Raw genomic sequence first — 26,903 nt, forward strand, 5'->3', positions numbered from 1 at the left:
GATCCTTTCTGATGCCTTTGCAGAACAATTTCTCTCCAGTGAGGTTCCCTTGCTCAGGCCAAGCCCTGCCCTCAGATGCGCATGCATTTTCCCATTGATTCCAGTGAGCCTCACAGCCTTCTGAGGCTCCTCTTTGGCTTTTAATCTTTACTTTAAAAGATATAGGCAGATAGTAATTGTCTAACCCTTTTTAATAACTGAGGTCCTTGGCTCCTTTACTGTTTTGGCTGCTTTTTCTGCATTGCTGCTCCATATCATGCTACAAAAGGAGAGCAAAGCCCTATCCAGATGTACTTATTTAGACATTATTTCTATGCTTTTGTTGCCTGATTTTACTTCTATTGTAGCTACTTTTCTCTACACAAGTTAGATTTTCTCAAAGATGCAATGAAGTATATTAGTCTTTCCTGTACTTTCCCTGGTATTACTGCATTTTGTCAAAACAACATTTTGGGTAGACGATTTCTTGCAAATTTTTTTATTCTTGCAATAATGGGAGTGGTATTTTTTCAGGTTTGATACTATTAGCAAATATAAAAGACACAATGGGCTAGAATGAAGCAATTTAGAAGAAGAAATTTAGTAAAATGAAAAAATTGAATGTTTGAATTCTAAAATTTCAAGGATTCTTAATGAGACTACAAAGCGACACTGAGCAAAGGCAATAAAAATCACAATAATTTCTAGTAAGCATAATTTTTACAGAAGTAAATTTACTCATTTGAATTCACTCAATTTTTACAGAAGCGAATTTACTCAGTATTGGTATTGATAGTATTGGACATTATTCAAAAATTGGGAGAAAATTTCTCCCGCTCTGACATCACATAATTACATCTATGAGAGACTTAATGCATACAATTTGTCATGTTAAACTCCAGGAACTAAACCTTTGTTTAGGAGATTTTTAGGCAGCATCCTTAGATTGCTGACTCTTTCTGTTTTTAATGTGGGTTTGACAGTAGAGCAGGGGATTGGGAATGTTTTCTTTGTAGTGACAGAAGCTCCTTGCTGCTCAGTCTCTTAAAGAGAGAACCATGTAGAAGTCAAGATATCCTCAAACAAAACTTTAGGAAAAATGTTTCAAAACTTGAGAAATTAAACAAAAAGTCTTCACTGCTGCTCAAAAGCCAATTTGGTCTGATTTAATTGAAAAGAAATTTTACCTTCGAATCAGAAGGCTGTTTGCACCAATGTTTGAGCAAAGAAAGATTCTGTATGATTCTTCTGCAAGAGTAACTGTGTTATTAATTCCAATGCATTACCACAATGATGAAAAACTGAGCAGCTGATATGCACTGTAGGGATGACAAATGTGGTATTGGAGGTCTGGAGGAATTGTGAGTATGATGATAGGTAAAACTTTCACTCTGTTGCACAGTCTGCTGCAACAAGACAGGTGAGGAATAAAAACGTGTGCTGAGATTGCTCAAGTTTCTTTTGTTACACTTGGCTTCAAAACAGCTGGCTGTTTCTGAGAAATTCTGTTTTCATACAAGACACCACAAGGAGGAAGGCAGGCTCTGGCACAGGATGAGCCCTGTGAATTCGGAGGCATTTCAAATGGTGCTCTCCTTGACAGCCTGACTTGAGGAGGGGATAAAAGTTAAATCACACTGCAGCAATACCCAAATCACAGGTGTGTGAGCCAGCAAACTGTGAAAGAGGATTCCTGTGCTGCTACTGAAGCCTTGGCTCTGTGCAGACCCACAAAACTTGGTAGGCAACAGTGGCCTTTATGCAGGGTGTCAGGTGCTGGGAAACATGTCCAGTGCTGGTTGTGCCACTGAGTAACCAGAAGGCAGAGAGAGTGTTCAGAGCAGAAAAGCACCCTTGCTATAGTGATGTTAGCTCCAGCAAAACTAAACAATAAACAGCCACTGATGCATGACAAGGAAAATTTGTTAGAAAAATGATAATAGGATTGTGTTTCTTGAGATTCTGCTGTTTCATTGAGAATGAAATGCCTTAAAATAAATCTGGTTTCAGCATTTTTAGAGTCTAAGTACTTCTGGTTTAAAAACATACATGATGATTAAATATACATATAATGAGTAGTAGTCAAGACAAAGTATACTGCTGGGAAAAAAATCCAAATGTTCATATTCTGAAATTCTATATGAAATGAAAATACTATGTTCCATTCTGCTGCAATCTCAGGCAAAATTGTCTGTGTTTTGCAAAATTGGAACATAAAAGCCATCAGGAATTGGCTTTAGCAAGGTGTGCAATAATTTCTATTCTTGATGACATCCCGGGAGCTACCCAGAGCCTTGAGAGATCAGCCCTAACGAGAAAGCATATGACCTTACCATATCAGGGCTTCACAACAGTCAAAATCTAGCTTGACCTTCAACAGTAAACCAGGTCCCTCAGGCTAAATCCTAACAAGTCTTGCCTTCAAACCAAGGCAAAAGGCCAAAAATGCTTATCCAGGGAGCAGCAATAGAGTTGGAAAATGAGAGGTTCTTTTTCGTTTGGCAAACATTGTAGTTTGACCTCTGTGTTCTCACTGTGCCAAGCCATCTAATCTCCAGGAGGCAGAACTTTGGAATCTGCCAAGTGCCAAGCTGGCTCTGCTCCTGTCAAGATCAGTGTGCAGTGCCAGGCTTGTGGATTAAGGTTTAGATGTACAAGATGACAAACCTCTCTCCTACATCAGGATTTCAGTGAGTCACAACCCATGGTCTGATGCTCCCAGCCCCTCAGGACCCACTGTGAATTGCATTTTCTTGCTGAGCACCAGGGCAGCAGGTTTTCAGTTTCCAAAGCTAGGTGTATGGAATGTATGGTCTATACAATAAAAACAATGAAAGGAAGTAGAACTAATGCTACATTGGCCAACAGTATGTAAAAAATAACAAAAAAAACCTGTAATAACAGGAAATTACAAATTTTTTTGCATTCTGTTTGTTTGTTAGCTTTGGGGTTTTTTTTTAGACAAAGTAAGATTTTTGAAGAACTGTTTGATAATATAAAAGTAATTAAAAAGTGATTTTAGAAAGGTTGTGCTAAGAAGGAAGGATTTTTTTTCAGTCAGAGATTCTTCAATCAAAAATTCTTTAAAACTAGCAAATTAATTGTAATTAATTTAAAATAATCTTTTCTAGCCACTGATGGCAGAAAAATGACCTGGAGCTTATTACAGACACTGCTTCTTTCTGATCAAGCTGTCTTTTCCTCTGTATCTTTTTTTTCCCCTTATATTGAGATAGTTATTTAAACTTTCTATTTCACTAGGAAAAGTGAGTTTTCCCATATATTAGTTTAAAAATAAGCTAATGAATAAACCTAACTGTGAACCTGTGGAGGAAGAAAATAAATGGCAGTATTTTTTATTATACAATATTCTTAGGCAAATGTTGTGACTCTTGGGGTTGATGCTGTGCAGGGCTAGGAGATGGACTTAGTGGTCCTTATGGTCAGAATATCTGTGATTGCTAACGTAAAGATTTATTCTTTTGAAAAAAATCCTAAATTAAAATGTGTATGCATTTTGTGGACAATTAAGGTATATAGTATTTTTCTCAATATTATTTTCCCTGAGAGCTATTATTAACCTGTTGAGACAGAATAAGAGCATATCTCTTTGTGAAGAATAAAAGGTTTGCTTTGTCTTTACAGGGGCTGCAATGAGCCATCGAGTGCCTCTTACTCATTTGCCTTCATTTACTTTTTACTAAGGTCGCCTTCAGTGTGGTTAATAAACAGCAAGATCATCAGTCACTTCAAAGTGCTTTCACATTCCATAGTTTGTTTTTTCTGCAGTGAGCAAATGGAAGGATGATCTGGTAGAAATCAGTTACATTATGACTCATCTTTTATGTGACCTCCTTGAGAGGCCTTTGGGTAGCACATGGGCTTTCCATACAATTCTACGTAATAGCTGGCTAACAAAATATCCTTTCCCACACCATTCCCTCAGCACTGCTGAAAAGTCATTAAAGGCTTTGTGTAAAGAAGGCTTCAAACCCAGAGAAGTAAAATTTCCTCTGATCAATGTTTTCTTTTTCATTTGTGTTAGGGGCAGGTTATTTTGCATCTAGACTGGTGTCTTCATGAGGAATAGCTGAACTGACTTCGGATATGGTCTTGATATCATGAAGACTTTTCTTTCTACTATCAACCAAAAAAAGTCTGGACTGCAAAATTAAGGCCAGACATCTAAAAGGTGTGGAATTTCTCCCTTCTTGCTGTTATTCATCATATCTGCTTTCACTGACCCCAAAACTATACAATCATTGTTTTTCTCTGGTGGCAATTTGCTATCTCTTAAGACTTTCACATTTAGGGTTACTAGCAAATGAAGCAAGCCCAGGAAAACCAGCAAAAAGTCTTAATCCTGGTAGGTAGAATTGCCAACATTTCCCCGGAAAAGTGCAATTTCTTCTTAAAGATAGCACTCCTTGATTTACTTTGGTCACTGAACATAGATTTGTCTTCTTCTTGAAAAGCATAAAAAGTACACCCAGGCTCTCTCACAAGGAGGACAAAATATTTTTCCTCCCAGATTCACAAGATGTTGGATCTTCTTGAGAGTACCGACAACATTTCCTTGTCGTTCTGACAAGATGCTATGTCCAACACTGCTTGTGTATCCCCTTCTGTTCCCACCTCCTCCCTGAAGCACTAGTGGTGGTCTTGCTGCATGCTTCACAGATGTTTCTCCCACTCAACTCCTCAGTTGTTTTTCAAATGGCTTCTTACAGCAAATGATTCCATGTGTGTATGCTCCTTCCTTTCTGCTGACACCTTTTCTTTCTATAAAAACAATCTGCTGCTGCCTTTCAGATCTAGAGAGACACCATCCCATACCACAGATGCTGTGTTTTTTAAACTCTGGCATTGGTACACATGGTCAGCAGGCAATACCTCCCTCCTGTCTGTTCCTCATGACTAACAATGTTGATGTTTTGTTCTTTCAATCTTATTTCCCTCTGTTACCCTTATACACTGAACTTTTTTTTTCTTTTCCTGTTACTCTGCTTTCTTTGTACTAGTGGCCCATATGGGATCTCTTCATCTCTCACTACAGCTTGGAGGAAGAAAACCTCACACACTGTTTTAGCCCCAGTAACTACAGGCACCATGTATGCCAACTTTTTCTTGTGCTCAGGAACTGAAAAAAATCAGCTTTACATTTTCTGTATACACATGCACACAAGCAAAATTAAATTCACTTTCTACAGCTGCTTACAGTACTGGTTACTGACTGACTCTAAAGAGACACGCAGAGATCAGAGCCACCATTGAGTTGACTGCCTTTTCGGTTTGCATGTGATAAAAGTTGAACTGAGATTGTCTAGTCATTTTCATTCTGAAAGGTGTTCTCATTTGTCTACAACAATCCTTGCAATCAAAATTTTTCATACCAAGTCATGGCTGACCAAAAGGGGGCTCTGATCCAGCTTGCTTCAGCCATTTCTTGATATAATGACAAATGAAAAACCCCCACAAAACATCTTGCTTCCTCCTTGTAACTGCATTATTTGAGACTAAATTTATTTGAAATTGCTCTAGTACAACTGAAGAAATCAGCACAGTATTTTGCTGAATAAACCCAAGGTTTTGCCAAAAAATTATTGAACTAGCACATACTACAGAATACATCACTGTCCACCTTTGTGCATGTATGTACATTATGCACACACACATATATATAACTCAAAGCTGTTTTATGAATATGGCAGCTTCACCTGGATAGTTCCTTTTCTATTTTAACTACCTTTTTTCTGTTATATGCAACAATACTTTAATATTTCCTCCCAAAAAGTAGTGTAGCACACAGACAGAACATTTCTAGGATTAGTATGGGAAAATACTATGCTCTTTCATTCTACAAAAGAAAGCAGGTTATCCACTTAGTTTGTCTTTATTTTCCTAAAAATGCTGGGTATGTTCTGGGAGAAAATTGACACGATCTTTTCTTTGTCACTTGAAGTGGATTTGGTTTGGAAGTAGATCAGTGATGGTCCATGACAATCATATCTATAAATTTAAAAAAGTTTTTGTTCTTTTTCAGATACATGCATCTCCACAGAGATACATGTACACTGTCAAGAACATCAACAAATTTGCATTTCTCCCCCCTCTTAGTCTCTCTCCAGGAACATTTGGTTGACCATATTTTTACAACAAAAGTCTTTGACAATATTAGAATTATTTTTTAATGTAAAGAAAGGAAAAAATATTATGTGATTTTCCTAAGTCACAGAATGCAACAAGTCAGTGGTAGGTACAGACTGTATTCAAATTTTTATTCTGCACTTCCAGCTCTGTGGACCAAACCGTGTGACCTGCTAACAGTAACATAGGGTGTCTTCACTTTATGCTGTAGTTTATTTAGAAGTCATGTCTATCTTCTCAGCTGCAAAGATGTGTGGTTGCTGAGCAGGTAAAAGCTACAGCTGGTAGCACTTTAGGAATGGCATAGAAGATGCAGGAGTCATTCTGTCTTAGCCTAAATTTGGGAAATCTAAATAGTGCAGAATGTTTAGCTTTTATATGGGCAGACCATATAAAGAAAAGTGTATTTCTGCTTTTAATGGAACTGCTGGCCATGCCTGGAACTGCACCAGAGGGGAAAGTGCCACGGCTGAAAGGCTGGGACTGGGTTTGTGGTTCTGTTTGTTGTTAATGCCAGAGCTGTTGTTTGTTTGCTTTATTCTACACACTAGTAAAGAACTGTTATTCCTATTCTCATATCTTTGCCTGAGAGCCCCTTAATTTCAAAATTATATTTTGGAGGGAGGGGATTTTCAGTTTCCGTTCCAAGGGAGGCTCCTTCCTTCCTTAGCAGACCCTGTCTTTCAAACCAAGGCAGCACCATTACCAATATGTGCATTATGACACATGTATCACTTCACACTAGGCTTAGATCTTCCTTTGCCTTGAATCCCTTCAAAGTATTGAAAGCAACAGCACGAAAATTTGGGATTTGAAGGATGAACATTTCTAGTCTAAAACTGCTTAGACTGAAAGTGTGTGATTTTCCCCCTTAGTTTTAGTGTGTGCACATAAAAAGATATAGCACTACATATTTGTCCTCGCCTTCACCACCATTATCTTCATGATTCTCATAGCTTTTAGAAGCCTCTTCAAGAAACCACTTATGAAAATCCTGGTAGAAATGTCATACAACAAGGAGCCTCATTTGGCAAGAGACCAGTAGTAAAACATTGTCCAGCTTAAGGCTGCTTGTAAATCCTTGACAGCCTTCTGCAGGCCCAGGATTTCCCTTGAGGTGGTGAGCACCATGAGCCAGGTGGGAGATACAAGGGGGATGCATGTGCTTTCAGAAGAGGGGAACAACAATAGCAATGAAAATAGATGCAGTTAAAGCAAAGTAAAAAAAAAAAAAAAAGCAATGAAAAGAAGCAGGGACTGAGTAGAATGAACAGAACTGACAGAGTATTACTTGCCTAGCCAAAGATATTTGCATCAATATATAAGATATGTAAATGAATCTATGAGTCGTAGGCAAACATTTGCAGCTGTGGAGGATGTTAAAATTTGTGTTTTATTCGATGGGATGAGAGAACAATGTGAAGAGAATAAAAACAATTGAGTTTCAAGAATGCTTTGGCAGCATTCAAACACTGGCAGTTGTCATCATCATAAGATAAAGAAAAAACAGTGCTTTTTTTTTTTAAATTTAGTTCGTTCTTTTACAGTGAGATCTGTTGTTATACAAATGCATATTTTTCTACTAGCATCTTTCAAATCAAGAGCGATGTTTCACAACATATGTAGATTTGTATTTTTATGGGTAATATAGTTTCCCTAATAACCTTTCCAAGTGAAAGATTCTGCCTGATTCAGAGAAAGAGACTATTTTTTGTAAATTTGATTAGACACCTAAACTCATCAGTCCGTCTCTGAGCCATGTACCTGATTATGCAAAGGTATCTGCAATACATTATGCGAAAGCTGTTTAGCTGGGATTGTAGCGTGGCTGTAACCAAAGTGGGTTTAGAGATAATGAGCTTGCATCCCCGAATACTTAGGATCGCAGTCTACTCTCTAAACTGATGATGCAGCAGCTGCATAATGCAACAATGTAATTTATTCATGTAATATGTACGATATTGCTGTAATAAAAAGCCCATTGGCGGTTCCTCTAATTCTCTGTATGAGCACCCTGTTATTAGTAGCTGTGTAAGTCAGTATTTCAGCATTTTCAAATTCTGGGTATTTATAAGTTTCAAACCACAATATTTTAAAAAGAGAGAAAAACCCCAAATGACCCTTGTGAATCTGCTCACATTGAACTGAAACCTGCAGCTTTTTTGATCAATGCAATCAGGAAACATAGCAGAAAAAAACCCCTCTGAGCATGTCAAAGTGACCCTAGTTACTGAACTTTTTTTCCCCCCCCCACAGATGAATGTCATGATGTATATGTAAAGAAGTTAAGATGGAACAAGGAGGAAAAACAAGTATTTGGGAGAGAAAACTGTAAGTCCCCTGATCTTGCCACCTTTTTCACTCAACGGTGAGTGTTGTTTATCATATGAGTGTTTATATTGAATGTGGATTTCTCTGAAGTAAATTTTAATGGGAATGTATTAAGTTTCAACAAGAGCCTGCAAGTAAAGATAGTGAAGAAGAGCATTGCAACAGACTGCTTGGAAATTAATCTGCCAGTTTAACCCAGTAACCGACATGCATACTAAAACACTGATGTGAATTGAAAATAAAATAACCACGCTTGACAGATATAATAGTTTAAGTGATTTCAAATTAACCACATCCCACTGACCGCAAGTGAAAAATGTGTTCATTCTCCCGCAATGAAACATGCTCTAGGGACTCATTATACAGAGTGGAGTAAGTAAAACCAGAGTGGAGTAATTGATGCTGAGGAGGAAGGAAGAGTGACAGATATTTAATGATTCTCAAACTTATACATAAAGATATCACAAGCACTTAATATATTATTTTTCTCTTTCCAATCTAGAAATATTATAGAGTTAAATCTATATTGTGCAGTAATTGCAGCACTTGATATAGCTGTTAGGAATAATGAATCATGACAAAGATGCATCAGGCAGCAGATGAAAAGAGTGAATAACAAACAACCTTGTGCCAATGTGTGTCCATGAATTATGGCTGCTCTGTTTCAGGAGAACAGGTGAGATGAAGTCAGGGGATATCTATTGTCCTAACTCTGTCTAAAATTGCTTTTTAAACAGCAAAAATTCCTTAAACAGTTTGAGCATCATGAAATCCAAATGGACATTATTTACTCTATTCTTTTCACATACACTGAGGTCTTTATTTGTAGAAAATCTGCGGAATAAAAGACTTACATGAACGCATCTCTATCCCTATCTGCTTCATAGGGAAGAGGAACAGTCACATGTTCTATATCATCTTTATGCTCCGTGGCAATTTTGGTTTAACTCTATAATCTTCTGAATCTCTGAGTAAGATCTAAAATGCAATACAATGCTCACAAACTCCAGGTTATGAACAGCTGAGAAGTAGCTACAGTCAGCTGGCAGTTAGTGTTCATCATTTCTGCTGTGGCTGCTGGCACAGGGTGTAACATCCTCTGCTACAAAACCAACAGAAGCCAAAACACATAAAAATCTCCATCCTGAATTCCCTCACAACCTGAAATATTTTATGATTTTAGGGATTGCAGAAAGTCATTTGCACTATGTATAATGAGGATGAGGAATCACAACACAGGTTTTAAAAAATTCTTGTCCTGTCTTACTTTGTTACCTACAGGGTCATAGACAAACTGTAAGACTTCATTAATGTGCCATTGCCACTCACTAACTCTACCCTTTTTACTTATTTTGGCCACCTTGGCTATGCACTGTACAAGGCAATCTCTTCAGCAAAGACTGTGCTTACAAAGATGGTGATTATACGGTGTCTTATATCTGATCACAGAAAGAGTATGAGTGGTGTAGGAGCCATTAAGAAAGGTTTTAGCAGTGTGTACAGAAACTGCCCTAACTGATCCCTAGAAGAGGAACAAGAAAGCGTTTGTACTGTGGGTTTGTGGTGTGCCTGGGTGTGACACTCATGTGCAGTCTGTTGAGGCATCCTGGCTTTAGAAAGGTAAATTTTTGTGATTGGGGCTGGATGAGAATGCGGGGATCTGTCTGTGTAACTGCACTGTCAGGACTGTATAAAGGCACTCACTCAAGGGCTGGGCTTCTGGGTTTTCCTACAACAATTAACTGCTGCTGATACCTCCAAATTTATGGGAAGATTGCCAGCTGAGATCCACTTTTGACAAGAGAACTCTTCTCTTCCTTTCCTGGCCCCCGAATTTAGCTACCCTTGAGGGTTTAAGGAACTATCTAAGGAGAATAGATAAAAAAATGTTTACCAAGGACATAGATCCCAGCTGACTAAGGTCTTGGTTTTTCCATTGTTTGAATATCATACAATGTTTGCTTGTTGTTATTTCCTTATGCAATGATAGTATCACCACAATGGTATCCCCACTCTCCATCAAGTTTAGCAAGACTGATTCAGTGAGAATAGAGACAGCCATTTTAGGCATTGTCCATTTTGGGATGTAAGCAAGTGGAATGCATTTTATAATGGGGAGTTTATGCCTCCTCTAACTTACGAGTTGCCTAGGTGGATTAAACTACCACTATAAAAGGATCAAATCTCCCACTGACACTTAGTTTCCTTCCCATGTTCCTAATCAGCAAAGTTAAGACAGGAATGTTCTGTTTGGAAGAATCCCATGTTGTGGTGTGTCCCTGCACCTTGGAGATCTTTCACAGGAGTGCTGATGAAACCTGGGCATGTGTGTGCTGCTGTGAGCAGACAGAGTGCTACTGTGTGGGAGACTGGTCCTTCACCAAGGACTTACAGTTCTCTTGGCTACCAAAATAAAAACCCAAACTAAAATAAGAATACAAAGAAAGAACAGTGTGCATGTGGGGATAGTTCCAGTCTCCAGAACAGATTAAACTTACAGTGAATAATGGTTTCTTTACCATCTCCTGGCTGTGGTGTTCTGCAAGTTTCTCGCCTTAAATATATTTTATGATTTATCAAGAGGAAAAACAAACATGTTTTAGGCATATGCCCAATGGTGATGGACTTATACTGATACATGGATATTAATTTTGTGCTAAAGTCATGAAGATGGGATGGTTTTATTTATCTTTAGAAGTCAAATTTTTTTTATTAGAGGAAATTTCAGTAATAAACCAGCAAAATAATTAAACAGAATGCAAATAATCCTCCTAAGTATCATTTAATGCAGGTTGAAAAATGTGGTGCAGGTCAGTAGAAAGATTACACAGCCATGACTGCTCAGCAAGGGAGGGTTTTCATAAAGATAACTTCAAAATAGTCAAACAGAAGCAAAATGGGAGGAAACTGACTTCTAGTGATTATCTCTGCTTAAAACCTCAGTACCAGGGGGCAGGTTGTGGTCTCTCTGTCTCAAGTCTTGCTTAGCAATCTTTTGCAGAGGGAATCAGAAATGATGAAATGAAGCCACAATTGTGCATCACAATTGTGTAACCATTATCTTCTCCTCATTTGACCCATTGTGAGCAACACTACAGAAGACCCAATGCATTTGGACATGAATTTGGATGTGAATGCAACACTGCAAACAAATCAGTCGATTATAACAGCATATTATAGAAGCACCATCTGTGCCTGTGTTTGCAGGTAAAACAAATTCAATTTTCAAATTTAAAAAAGCCCTACCACACCATAAACCACAATAAAAACCCCCTTAGTTGGGATTAGGGCTCTGCTCCTGTTCCCTCTCATTATTTGCCCATTCCACCAGCGTTGCACACCTTTAGGCCAAACATGAGTTGTGATAGGCTGTCATGCGTTTCGGATATTATAGATGAAATCCTTCCAGAAGCAGCATCTGGCTCGATTTGTAAGCTCTGCAGTCATTTGTAGTGATGGGGTTACATGTGCCCTAGGCTTTGTCAGATGGTTTGGCTGCTTTTCTCCAGGTTTTTTTTTTTAATTGTTATTAGTTGTTGATGGTGAGGAATCCATACTCCGCAATATATGCTCAACTCACCGGCAATTTGCACGTTTGAGTAAAAAGACGCCTCATTAATAATTAAAGCATTTTGAAACCTGACTATTAGCATGTTTGAGATGTGTTAGTATCAGGTATAAAAAGATTTATTTTTCTCCAGTGGTTTACTTCTGAGAAAGCTGTTGCCTGGTAGCCTAAAAGTTAGTGGTAGGAATGACCTTCTTGGCTATCTTATTGGTCTGTACCTGTAATACAGGGAAATTTCTAGAGGACTGTAGAGATCATCAACATATCCCCAAGTGTTTTTTTCTGTCACATTCATTTTGTCACTGCATTCAGTCCTGAAAGTAAATAAGGCAAATTCCCAAATAGGATTTAATGTGTTAGACCAAATGCCTAATTAGTGTGAGCATGTTCCCTTTTTACTTTGGAATCTTAGTGTTGTAAAGGGCCTTGCCTACCTTGTTGAAAGGCTTCATTTAGATAATTGTTATACCTCAGTGTGGTATCAGGTAGCATACCACAATGTGTTAGTTGTCCAAATAGCTTCCAGCTGCTTTTCTAAATACAAAAATTAAAATGCAGGATACAGTATGAAGTTTGTGATGCCTGATAAAAACAATGGTTCCTAGGAATTTGTTTAAAATATTATTTTCACGGTTTAGAGGCAATCAGAGGATAAGGATTCAAGGACTGTGGCACTAATGTAGCTGTGTGGAAAAGAGGACAGCAAGATTTAAATGTTTACTAGTACCCAGGGATATAATCCCATACTGCACAACTTTTCTTATATACCATTCTTCAAATTCCTGATCTATCCTTTACTGCATATTTTCCCCTCACTTGTGCTAATTTTCATCTCTGAAAAGATGTCCTTCACAGATGAATTAAATAAATATTGAACAAACAAGGATGTTGATAATTACATACTTCTACTTTCTTCTGTCATCATGTCAGGTGACAAGAAGACTATAATGAAAATTAGTTGATGTACAGTGCAAAGTAAAGAGCATCAACATAAAGTGAAACTTTGATCAATAAACCCTCTATGTCCACATGATGTTTGTTCACAGAAACTATTTATTTTTGAACACTAGTGAAAGAAATAAAAGCAATTTGAACTTGATTGCTGAACGAAAAAAAGGGTTAAAGTTACTTTCTTTACTGCTTAGCATTCAACCATATCCACTGAAAAGCTGTGCTGAATTTTTGTAATGAGTGTGTTACTTAGGTACAGTTTTCAGGCAAAGACTCCAAGAAACGTTGGAGGCTGCTTTAAACAACTTACAAACTGATTTTGACATGGGGAATAAGCGCATAAAATTTTGCTTCTCATTCTGCAGTGTTTGAAACAACTCCTGCAAATTGTTCCAAACATTTTCTTTTGAAATATTTCATTTAATGCACACAATGTCATTGTAGCCTGCTGTCTTTTATTCTCTACCTGGCTGACAAATTTTCAGGTTAGCTGACCTTAAAATCAAACTTGTGTTGTTGTACCATGACACTGATTTCTCTTATTTTGTCTGGCTTGGCGTTCTCACATAATTTCTGTACTTTAGGAAAAGAGACAGAACAAGATTTAAAGTTTGCTTCAATCAGTTGTATGAATTTCTGCAGTGATGGCTTTGGAACACTTTTAGTTATTCTGTTTTGATTTCAGTACTATGATAAATAATGTCATAACTCTTTCTTCTCTTAATCTGATTTTGTTTATCAAAAATTATCTCAAATGATAAGTTCTCTTGAACAGATAAACCCAGCCCTTCCAATCTAGGAATACAAAACTTTTTTGCCTTTTAAGGTTCGATTTTTCTAAAATTAAAATGGTCTCGAGTTGTGGTCTGAAGTTGCCTGGATATTTACTGCCCATGTGTATCCATGTAGTTTGTTCACATTACCAAAATAGTTATTTCTGCCTTCACAAATAGAACTCATAAAAATATCTGTTTGTGAAGTCAGGCCTTTTTATAAGTGAGTTAATGAGTTATTCTCATCAAGCAATAATTTACTGCAGCTAGGCGGATTGGAAGGGAGATAGCTCTGGAGCGGGTAAGGAATAACAGCAGAAGGTTCTGTTACGTAGTTTCAACTTTCCAGGAGACTGCCAAGATGGATGGACAGGAAAATGGGGGAGAAAGAAAGAGAGAACTGGAGGCAGAGAAAAGCTAATGAGAACCAGTATTAAAGAGATAGTGGTACCCTGGTGTCAGTGAGGGAACTCTTTGGAGCTCACTAAGGACAGTCACCTGTAAAACTCCCAGCAGGGACACACCCAGGGAGATGGGTTATTGGGCTGTTATCACTGAGCATGAAAGTCCCATAGGACAACTCTGCTCTTGCTCATATCCTTGTAACCGCTGGGCTCATTTCAGCTAACTGGTGGTATGTGATTAACAACAGAGAAACTGGATGGAAAGAGCCCAATATTTTAAACACAAATTTTGCCCTTCATTTTGCCATAAGTTAGTGGTTTATTAGTGGATGTCTTAGAATTTACTGCAACTTGTTCCATGTGGGAAAGAATAATGGCTGAACAGAATTTTCTTTTTTATATGAAGAAAATGATCAGGAAAGTTGAACATAATGATTTCATGCCGTGACTATAATGCAAACACATACTTAACCATCATTGTCTCCTCTTCATATAATAACTGAAAACATCTGTATTGTGCACTGAAACATTATATGCTGCATCACAATTAGAAATGTGCTGAAGTGTTGGATTTGGTGTTTATTTATGGGCCATGAAAAGTAAGATTTTCTGCGCTTCTCATGTACAGCTAAATAGCCATAGGTAGAGTACTGAAAATTTTGGAACCCAGCAGTCACTGTGGGAATGACTTCATTATTCACCGAAGGAGGTTTTTCCAGCAGAGCTGAGTTGCTGACAAACAATAATAAACATTACTGAAAGTTGGAAACAAGAACTCAGGCATGTTGATTCTGACTGTAAAAAATGCTCACAGGATGTGGAGGGCAAGGCTCTCTCAAAATGACAAGGTACTACAGTGGAGGGATCCCATTAGAGCTGTGCACACACATTTTCTCTGTTGACACAGAAGTGTTCTGACAGGCTCAGCAAACAAGAAGCTTCTCCCAGCTGCTTTACCTGTTGCCACAAGTAGTCTAGAAACAGAAATGTATTTTTAATGGGCACACAAATGTTTCAGCAATGCAATACACTCTGGTGGGGACATAGCAAATGTCTTCTTGGTGTAGCTTCTGAGAGCTTCTGTAGCATAAAAGGTATCACTGTGTCTTTTGCTGAAGCACTTGACAGTTCATGACCATAGCACAAAATATTATTTGAGATTAATTATAGAATATTTGCTTTGTCTGCCTGATATTTTACTGGTATTTGAAATGATGTGATGGCTTTAAAGAGCTCACTCCACAGTTAATTAATTTTGTAAATGGCTACTAAGTTTTTTCCAACCTGAGCAGATAGAAAATGCTCAGTCAGGTTTTCTCTGGAGCTTTGTTTTTTCTCTCTCCTCTGGCTCAAAGTTTAAAACCAAAAAAGTGTAAAGTTCTGGCCTGTGCTCATGATGGTGGTGTTCACAAAGAAGGACACAAAGAGTTTACGGAGCCAGTTTCTCACTAAGCAGCAGAATGAGGAAAACCTATGCCAACTGGGGATTTAGGCTGTGTTGTTATGTGATCCTTGCAATATATTTACAAGAAAGAATGAATTTTACCAATTGATGCCTGAATGAAATGCAATTTATTATTTTCTTTGTCATGGCTGAAACAATCTGAATGGCTTACATTTTCTCTGGCCATTGAATATGTCAGTTATTTACTGTCTCAGGTTTGAGTGCCTTTGGCTCTGCCAGAAATTGTTGGTTGACTTTCAAAGTGGATCCAGATTTCTCTCAGAGAGGTCAACAGATATGCAGGATTTTTGGAAGTTCCCCAATTAAACATGCATCATTTGCACTGATTTTCCACATGATTACCTCAAATAGCCATGGAAAGGCACAGTTATCAATCAGGAGACTGAAGGATTCAGGTCTGTACAATAGAGAAAGCTGAAGACAGGAGGAGAAAGCTCATTTTTCTTTGCTCTCCCAGTGTTTACTGGGATCATAGTTACAATGCCAAACCAAGAGTAGCGGTGAAGTAAGGCTGATTCTGGATTTCTTTATAGTGAGAAGCCAAAGGGTTTTCAGCCTGTAATGCTGGATTTTTTTGAACACAGGGTAGAGGAAATGAATTTTAAACCAGAGGAATTCAGATCAGCTGTCTGAAGTTAAAATAACAGACTGAAAAACAGTTGCTCACCCTGCCCACAATGTCTTTGCAGGCTGGATCCTTTTCTCTAACCTAGTTCTCACTCCAAAAATTCTCAGTGGCTTCAGGAGACAGAATAAATCTAGAGAAAGTGCATCTCCTCTATGGTCTGTCTGTGTATCAGATTCCTTCCTGAGGCCTCTTGGTGTGGATCTGTATGGGATCCCAGTCTCTCATCTGCCTGTTGGCTCCTACCAGGCTCACCTGTTCCCAGCTGTGAGCACTCACTATTTTAATGAGCTCACCTCTTCCTCACTTGCACATGGATCACTCTTTTATTATAATTAATTTTTCCCTGCTCTGTTCCCGAAGAGAAAGCTGAAAAGATGTGATGATCCAGAACAGTAAACACAGTGGCCAACATGTGATAATCCTTCATTATTTGTGCTCTAATCTCAGTGTTGGTGGCTGCTTTGAACCAGAAGAGGTGGCCAGGAGCATTTTTGTTCCCAAAATATGTTGTTCATATTTGTTATCACTTATCTACCTGTAATGAAAAGAAGTAAGCCAGAAGCATTCTTAGCAGTAGATGAAGACCTAAAGGGACCTTCTTTCTCTATTCTGGATCATCTGGAAAACAACTCCCAGGCTGAAGTGCAGACTGGCATGATTGCAATTTCAATGCCTCACTAACAGCGCAGCCCTACAGCTTCAAGAGACTCATGACTGCTGATAAATCAGTTATAACTGGCTCATATTCCATGCAGACACACCATGGTTGTTTTCTGGAAGCCACTCTGTAGTAGATACAAGGGTGATGGAAGCTTCTTGTCCTTCCAGGTGGAAGCTGCTTCTCTGTGGTCACTTAAAATATTTGGAGGGAGTTTTGTAGAAAAGTGAGAAGATGATGCACACGCATTTTCTCCAAGGCAAGGCTGAGTGATGTTTCCATCTGCCAGGACTTGATCCAACAGACTGCTGGCATAGCAGTTCCTCTAAACATACTTCCTTTCCCTGCAGATGCCTACCTAGATTCCTACTTATATAGATATATCTGTCAAGCTCGGGTTCTGCTTTCCAGGACTCCTTTTTGCCCCCTTTCACAGCAGGGAAGAGCTCAGACTTCCTGGTTATGCAACAAGAAAGGTGTAAGGTAAGGTAAAATTGCTGAGAACTGACCAGGGAATTACTGGTTTATTCTATGTTTAGTGATTTAGTATTTAATAATAGCTTAAAAATTCCAACTAGAGCCAAAAAATGGATTTTTCCTGTCAGTAAAGGATTACACTGATTTAGCTGGGTCTGATTTATGTGAGAAGTGCAAAAGTTAAAGATGTCATCATTGCAGTTTTTGTCACCCCATAAGAGCATCCTTCTTTTCTCCATTACTGCAAAGAATCAAGGGGTTATTTGGCTCTCCAGAATTCAATAATACCAAACATAAATGTAGATTCTGATCATGTATATTCAACCCATGTATTCAGAGGAATCAGATTGTACAAAACCCATAGCTTAATTGATAGTCTTAATTATCTAGTTTTCATCAGTCTAATTTATGTAACAAAACCAAGCTGCTCCATAATTCCCTGCTAGTATGGGATAGAATAACTCCCTTAAACCCAACAGACCTATGTCAGCATATACCAGTAAGGAATTTAGCTTTAATATTCCAAGGAGCAATATGGCACATGATTCACTTTGGTTCACATTTTTCCCAAGGTCTTCTGTAAAATAAATTTATTTTTAGTTCAGAAGAGAAATGTTTGTACAGACAGAATTGCATGTTTGTACAGACATTCCTAGAGATCCAAAAAGTATCTTTCTGTCTTCAAAAAGTAAAATACAAACCAAACATCCTCAAGAGAGAAAACAAAAGAGCAATTGCTGTGCTTGATCCAGCATCATATTGGATGCTTTCATGTTGATGCAGCTGTTCCAGTGTCTTCAGCTTCTGGTGTTGGACCAGAAGGAAGCAGAAGTCAATGGGCAGATTTTGGTTATTCTACAATCTCATTTTAGTATATGGAAGGAAAATAATTTCAAAGACAACAAATTCAGAGAAGCTGATTAAGACAGATTTTTATATAAGACTTGTAACACTCTAAAGTTGCTCGGTTTTGTGTTAAGTTGAAGAGATCCCTTGGCAGATTTTGGACAAAGCTTTCATTGATCCAGTGAATTGAGGATCTACAGAACAAACAGAAAACATTAAAGATTTGGATTATTGCTTGTCACCTTTTTTTTTTGAGGAGGCTTTGGAATTTCTATTAAAGATTATGAGCTATAGATTAGTTCACACCAAATATTCCTGAAACTGCTATGTCAGATCCTCAGAAAATGTTCAAGACCATGATATTTTTTAATTAATTATTATTGATGCAGCTAATGAACCTGAAATGAAAGTGTCAATGGCGAAAGCCAAGTTTGCAAGAGAACTATCCATATAATTCCAAGACCAAACTGTACAAAAACATTTTAAAAAATATAGGCATGGTTTTCTCCCTCTAGCTCAATGTGAAAGTTCAATTCTAATTTTGTTTTGTCTTTAATTTTAAAGTGAATTCTTTAAAAATAAGGTGATTTTGGTAAATAAATTTCACAGGAAAAGAAACTTGTAGATTGGAAGGATGTGGTAAAAATATGTAATTAATTACTATTGTGTTTTGGATTAGTTTTATTGTTCTTGGAAGTACAGTGCAGTTCTCAATTTTTTTTATTACCTTAGAAATATAAACAGTCACTATTTATGAACTTGTCTATGACAGGTTTTTAATTTCTATAAATATATACAAACTATTCACTTTTCTTTTTACCCTAACTAATTCTAGAGAAACTGTGTGTTAAATTTTGTGAAGAAAAGAAATACAGAAAAGAAATTTATACTGTTTCCTTTGGTCAGCATTTCATTATGCTGCTCAGATACCAATGCTAGGTATCATGAAAAATAGCAAGCAATACTTTCTTTGAAGTCTAGTAAATAGAGAAATAGCTTCCAAGACTTAGAATGCACCAGCTGTAAACACAAGTGCCTACCCACAGGCAATTACTGCGCATTCAGAATGGCAGTATAACTTTCTGAAAACCTAATTTTCTGGGCAGTTTGATGATGTGAAAGGGAGAGGAAGAAGGTTAGGATAAAACCTCTCTTCACTCATGGCACTGGGGGCTGTGGTTTTCAATACCCATAAATATCCAGAGAGGAGCCTCTCGCCTCCGCACACGCCCATGGTTAATGCGCACAATGTCCCCGTGGTCACGGGGCTGAACTCCAGCCCATTAGGGCGCTAATTTGATCTCTGGCACACCCTTATTATAACCACCACAATGAGCATGCCTCTGTCAGGAAGCTTCTACACCTTATTTCCCATCTGATGTAAAGCTCAAGAAAAATCCCTTAAAAACATTGATTAATCTATTGCATATCAACCAGTTTGTAGTACAGATATAAGCCCCAAATTAGTGCCAATTTCATAATGTTTGTTACTGCTAAGAAAGCCATGTTAACTCTGGTGACGTGTCAGGGAATAGAATCAGTGTATCTGTATTTTTATCTATTGAAGGTCACCTAAGTGTTCTTTTCACTTATCGTAGGTATGCATAGCACAATCATGGGCACAATAATAGTTCAGAAGAAAGGAAAGAACACCCAGAAATGTTGTGAAAATGAAATAACTTCTAAATAGAGGGGGGAAAATACAGTGGAAAAACCTGCTGTCTATCTTCCAGACTAAAATCCAAATAGTTACATGCAAGAAATACTATTTCTCTAAGATGACTGTGGAGGACCCAACATAAAACACATCCCAAGGAAAACTGGATGCAAGATGTGGGAATAAAGACCACAGGATTCTTTCCATCACAACTTCTTGCTCTGTCAAAAGTTGCTTTATTCATATTATTAAGTGGTATGATCTGCCAAGCTACAGGAGGTCTGGGAAGCTGGGGAGGGCTGGGAAATGTACCTCCTACTAGTCCCTGTTTCCTTTTAAAGAGTTTCAGATCTATGGAAAGAGCAGCTTTAGGAGTACTCTTGGAAAGAGCCTAAAAGAAGAGTGAAGAGATATTCTATTAAATGTAATTAAGAACTGAGTGGGGGAAAAGGTAGTTCATAAGAAAAAAAAAGAGAAAAAAGGAAAAAAACATATGAAAAAGGATTGAAGGAACAAAAAAAAAAGTCATGTTACTTATGCTTCTTCAAATATTGTGTGTATGTAGATGACCAGTCCTAGCAAATATATGATATTGCACCTGCTCATACTACACATCAGGTATTATTACAAAAGGAAAATTTGGTGGTTGTGGCATCACATGACTGAGAAAGGTAAAAAAAAACTCATCAGGAGACAAAAGAAAGCCAAAAATTTTTGAGATGTGTTTGCTACTATTGCATTTTAGCTCTCCTTAGAAGGAGGTGCAGGTTGATGACGACCCAAATGAGCAGCTCTGGCAGAATGCCACAATTCAGAGGAAAGCCTGATAGTTGGAGGCATGCTAAAAACACTGGGCTTGGTTCCACACTCTGTCAGAACAGCACTTGGATGGTTGGAGACGTGGGTTTCCCAAAGCTGGCTGTGGATCCAGGACTCAGTGCTTCATACATGTGGCTTTAATCCACAGCACTGGCATCAGATGCTGCAGTGACCTCATGGCTCTCAAATGCCCCCCATAACAGAGCTTCCCCATCCCAAATTGCCCTGGCAACCTCTTTTTTCTCATAACACCAGGGAAAAAGAGCAGGGTGGCAGCTGAGTACCTCTACACAGGAGAAACCCCCAGCTGGGGTTAACCTTTGCTATTCAGTGGTCAGAGTCAATCATATGGTGAAAAATGTTCACAGAAAAGCGGAGGATCTTATCCTTTGTGCTTCATAAAGGACTCTTGTCCAATCATATATTTACTCACATACCTGTTATAAATCTTTTTGCATGTATATTCATGCATGAAAAAAACGGCAAGGTTTGTATTCCACACAAATAAACATTAACTGTTTTAGCATCATGACCCTCCCCCTACCCCCCCTAATTCCCCCTCTACCTTTGAGAATAAAGTAATTTTATGCATTCTCTCCTATCCTGGGCATGAAAAAGTAAATGCTGTATTACCCCAACTTAGGTAACCCTTAGGATAATTTTTTAAGCAGCAGGAAACTAGGCTATCTGGCTGGGTAGATAATGATATCAGCTGCTTCCTTCCAAAACAACAGGTGCTTTGGCATAAAACTGTATATCATCATACTGAGATGATGACATCAGTTCATACTTCAGCTTAATTATAAACTACCTCCATTAATCCTCAAATAATTAAACATTTTGTGTATGGTGCAAGGTGAAATATAAAAGCAAAAGGTGCCTAGCTGTTCATCACAGGGTTAAAATGGCAGTTTCTGAATCGTTTGTACTTGCGTCTGCCTATTTTAATGTAAACTTCAAGCTGATTTTAAGCACTTGTTTATATTTTTAATGTTCCAGCCATGAGGTAGGTAAAAATAAATACTGCTAAAATTCAATGGAAATTGATGAAATAACAAAGATATATTGATTGGAATCACATGGAATATATATGGGCATAAATATCATGCAGAAGAAAGCAAAGATGTGAGGGATCAGGCTTTGCATGTACAAGAATAATTGGGGGATAAGTCATGGTTCATGGCCCAATAGCAGAATAAACATTGCAGCATTCTGTGTTTGCAGATTTTATGTAAGATCTTAGACTCACATTCAGAGGCAGCACATCTAAATAAAACAAACTCTGGACAAGCAAGCACCATTTATTGAAACATGTTGATTGAACTTTGTAAAAAAGAAGCATTAATGAAAACAATATTAACATAATTGAATTTATTTTTTAGATAATTCAGCTCACACAGTACACAATCACTTGAAAACTATGCATTCATTCCTTGCATCTTCACAGTATCTATGTGCATGTTTATCATTGTTTCAAAACTCACCAACAGATTGCTCAATTTTTTATTTGATATAAAAATTAGTAGACAGAATAAAGCGAGAGCTGAATTTGTAGGCTAAAAGAGCAGAGGAGCGCAGCAGATAAAACATTATGTTCTTCTGCCTTTAAAATATAGCACTGACCTTCTTTAAAACAGATGCTATCTTCAGGAACCAGATGTGTCTCCAAGCAAATTAGTTATAAGAAATACATCCAAGGACATAGCCATTTAAGAATCAATAAATTATGCATTTGTCATTTGTTATTGTTGAGGCTTATGCTGACATCTTTGACATGAACAAAAGAGTCTCTGTCCACAGTAATAGCATTAACAATTTAACAGAGGTGGTTTTATACCAAAAGAGAAGTGGTTTGAAGAAATTACTGTTTATCACCATGTACATATACACACCTTAATTATTCATTGCATGCCCACTTACCAGCCTACTTCCTGTTATGTAAGTTGTGCTAGATTAAAAAGTTAGAGGTCGGGCACGTCTGCTGCACTGCTGCTATTTCTACCCACTTCAACCTGAAACAAAGACAACAACACTAACAATTATTTTTTATTAAAACAACCAAATCAAGAAAGTTTTGTTTATTGGTGGCATGTTATGAGAAATTTCTACTAAGGAGAATTTTATTTTTCTAAAAGCAAAAGCCATGGTGGAATTTTTTTTGTGGGTTTAGTTGAAACATTTGGATGACCATATGGAACTCTTAGTGGTGCCATGGGACCATGCAGCTATGAAATCTGATCACTATCTCCCTAGTGACAGCTGGAGCCTTTACACCATCAGAAAATTTTCAGACTTCTAATTTGTCATAACTACCTCCTGTGGAAAGAAAATATGTTATGTAGTTAGATACAAGAATCTGAGTCTACAGTACTACGCATATCAGCTTCTCTTCCTTTTAGCTTTCAAGCCTTAAATTAATTTCTTGCATCTTATGACTCATTGATGCAAGAAATAAAACATAAATACAAAAAGAATTAAAAATATGGGATCTTGTGAAATGGGGGTTACCTCTGCTGTATAGTTATACCGGAGAATGACTCATTTTCAAAAACCTACTTATGTAACAAATATTGATTCACGGACTTCCAAGTTTCTTTATATTGAAGCTTTCTCTTCAGTTTTATGCTGTTTAGCAAATTAAATTGTAGCTTTGCAATGGTTTCCATTATTTTTTAATTTTTAATGTGCATTCTTTCATTGTCACATCAGGCCTGAAAGGAAACAGAATTCAGAGTCACTTTTATTAGAAGAACTCGCAGGAGAAGGGGATGAGATGTCCCTACCCCCTACAATCACACTCTGGAGAGGAAAATGCTCCCAGCTGCTCCCAGAAAACAGGTATCCTTTTGACACTCAGAAATATAGGTGTCCACCAGGCAGTCACTTTTTAAAACAATGGGAAATGTGCTTTTGTCTCTCTGTATATCTGTCTATGGGGGCAAATCCAGCAGAGCTGAGAATCACGTCCCCATGTTTGTTTGTTGTATAGCCTTGGCTTCGTTTCTGGTCTCTCGGGGCACTTTCAGAAGTTTGTGAGTCATAGCTCAGTGACTGTGAGCAGGATAAAAATGTAAACATATGTTATCATTTGCTTTTTTATGGTCATTCTGGTATCCTTGCTAGCCAAGCATCAAAAATGGGGCATGGCTACTGCTGGTTCACACTGTGGCTGCCGTTGTTTTGTCTTTGTGATGGACATAGAGAAGAAGTTGAGTGTTGTGTAATCTTATTGACAAGAAGATAACTGCTGGGTTAGAATCCCAATCCTAGTGCTGCTTGTGACTCTTGAACTTTCAGGTCAAGTCAGTATTTCACAAAGATAATGAGCAAAAATGACAGTAAGCTTCTAATAAGGGATCCAACATTATCTTTCTCCCAAGCCAGCTTTTTCTATCAAATCTAACTATTCTGGATGGTATAAACGAAATCTAGGGGTACTGATCTGAGACAACTGAAGAAATCCTGAGATTATTTATGACTATTGATTACATTAGAAAGCAAACCTGAGGTAGATCCTAATTAATTCCAGACTGATTTTCTGTAAAAGAGAACTGGAAGAAGAGAGGCTGTGCAGCCCATGTGACAGAAAAAACACTGGATAAAAGGCACTTACTGTTCCAGTATGAATAGCGCAAGACAGTCTTAGGAAGATATTTGCTTACATTACCAGAAATGATAAAAGACTTTCCATTAAAAAACGATGAGGAAAAACTGTGCATACCCTAGGAGAAAGGAAAGAAACGGCAGGGATAGCATCATGCTATGTAGCAACCTGCCACCAGCTTAGAAATGGACAATAATGACAAATGGACACAGGGGATAAAACCCCAAACACACTGTGAGGAGTTATCTTGGGCAGATGCACGATGTGTTGTGTCTATTGCTGACAGTTACCCAAGGTTTCTGCTTTTTCTACACATCGACAGTGTTTGTACTGGGTGGCTTACCAATGAAATATTTTGCTTTGAAGCTGAGCACTGTAATTGTTTTTTCCTTTCCTTAGGAAACAAACCATGATATGTAGGTTGACTTGGAAGCTCATATTTCATGATATCTTGTTCCCTCTCCATTTTGTTGTTGCAAAGCTTCCTTTTAGTACCAGGGCCATTCCCAGATGCCCTGGAGCCCCAATGCACATCATCCATACCATTTTTAAGGCATATGAAGTACCAAGAGAGGTTGGTAAAAGGAAGAAATTGTGTGGAGCATGGACACATACAGCTGAAAATTTTTCATTTACAGAACTGCAGCTCTAGTTACATATTTGGCAGATTAAATCAATGCATTATTAAAGTAGTCTTAGGTCCAAAATGAGCTTAACGTGGGCTTGAAATATGGCTGCTCTGGTCTCCTGAAGTCCTGCCATGTTAATCATACAGACATTTTGCCTTAATTAGGTGGTTGACAGCAGTGTACTCTGCTTGTTCAGCTAGGATGTCATGCAGCAGCACCTCCAGGGCTCAGGACACAGGAAGATGTTCCAAAGAGAAATCCTGTGGGGTTTCCTTTTGACTTTGGTCTCACAGGACTCCCTTACCCCACCTGCCTGCATGTGATTCATGAACTAGTCCTCTGTGGATTCCCACAGGAATGAGCATTCCCATACAAAACCAGCCTTGTATCTCGCTCTTGGCTAGCACCATGGCCTCAGGCTTGGTCCTGAGTATAGAGTTAAAATATTATTTCTTGCCAAATTATATGCTAATTTTTGGTTGCAGAAAAGGATTAAATAAGGCTTCATTTTATCACGTTGAGTTCTTTCCTATTTTTAGCATGCTGGAGTTTTTTTTACCATCAACATTTTTGTTACTTCTTTTTATATACTTCTTTAACCTTAGCCTTCTTATCCATGCCAAGAGCCAGATTTTAAGGAACTGTCCCCCACAGAAAACTTTGGTAAGTTTATTAAAGCTAAGGATTTGGTCTTTCTTTTACCCAAGCCTATTTCACAAGAATATGAAAAACGGACCCCAATTTACCACTGTTTTTTCCAGCTACAGAACAGCAAAGTTAAATGAGACCTGTTTAAATGTTTGAAAGTTGAAAGCATCACTGAAGAGCAGTATTTGTACATCTGCTTTTAAGAAGTTTCTTTAATTCCAAACTGACTGACTAGATGGACACTGATTTATAGTATCTCTGTATGTTGTCTGTTATATCACCTTTTATTTAAGTAACTATGTATTGCGAAAACCCAAAAAACTGGACTGTTCCTTTTTCTTAATAATTATTGAAAGGGGGAACCATCCAAGTGACTATAAATATTCACTGTTCTTCATCTTATAGCAGTAAAAGAAGGTTGAATTTTGCGGTTACTGGGGGACTGAGGGCCTTAATCACAAGGAGCAAAAGATTTCTGGAAAGGTAGATAAAATCTATGATGCCTATGCTGCCTATTTCTGGTGCACTTTGTGAGCTGAATGAAAACCACTGTAACATTGTTTAATTAATGCTGAATTGCATGATGGCTGGCCTTAGCTCTCTAATTACTATTGGTAGTAGCTCTTCAAATTTTGATTAGTGGAGAGGTGAATCACTATCTTTGATGTGGTGAGGCAGCTTCTGCCACAAATTAAAACCAGGTAGTGAGGCTACAGATTAATTGTGAGTGTGTGCAGCAATTAGGACAGTCTACCTCCCCCTGTCTTCTGTCTGAAGTTTGTCACCTGTGGCAAAGGTCACAGAAATCAAACCTGAATTGTATCAGTTTTGGATGAGATCTGTCTCTATATCTATAAATACACTGTTTTGGGAAAAACCTGTAGTCATTCTAATTCAAAACATGTTAGATGTCATTTTCTTCCTTGCCAGCAGAAAGAGCAAGTAGCAGAGAGCAATCTGCTGCTGGGGAGGGGCTGGGGAGGCTCCCTGGGCCACACAGGGAACAGCAGCATCCATCTGGAGAGCACTTGCAGGGGCTCCCGTGGGGAGCTGCTGGCTTTGCCTCACTCTGTGCTCCTGCAAGTGTGTAAAACCAGTTCTAGGAAGCTGGGCAATGGCTCCCAGGATCTGCACTCCTTGAAGCAGTTGCTGCAGGGCTCGGTGAGGGCTTTGCTGGGTGGAGGCCCCAGTCACCCTGCTGATGCTGCAGGTGCCACCAGCGCACACTGCCCCTGGGAGGGGTCTGCAAAGGCTTTGTCTTGCTTAGGTGTGAACCTGAACCTAAACATAAGAAGAACTAATATGCACTAGTGTGAGAT

At 38.2% G+C, this 26,903-nt stretch overlaps 1 long non-coding RNA gene across 2 annotated transcripts in view; it reads left to right on the forward strand.

Moving 5' to 3' along the window:
• LOC115906994 overlaps nt 1–23,542 on the forward strand; it is a 36,478-nt gene extending 12,936 nt beyond the window's left edge. Inside the window, exons 1-3 of one of the 2 annotated variants that reach the window (XR_004060968.1) lie at nt 4,036–4,171; nt 8,383–8,494; nt 23,413–23,542. This is a non-coding gene — a long non-coding RNA (uncharacterized LOC115906994). Of the gene's footprint in view, nt 1–4,035; nt 4,172–8,382; nt 8,495–23,412 lie in introns of those variants that run through there. The other variant, XR_004060969.1, reaches the window with a different exon arrangement.
• The last annotated feature ends 3,361 nt before the right edge of the window (nt 23,543–26,903 follow it).

The sequence above is a fragment of the Camarhynchus parvulus genome, chromosome 9 (assembly GCF_901933205.1).
Source record: "Camarhynchus parvulus chromosome 9, STF_HiC, whole genome shotgun sequence".
NCBI classification, from domain to species: domain Eukaryota; kingdom Metazoa; phylum Chordata; class Aves; order Passeriformes; family Thraupidae; genus Camarhynchus; species Camarhynchus parvulus.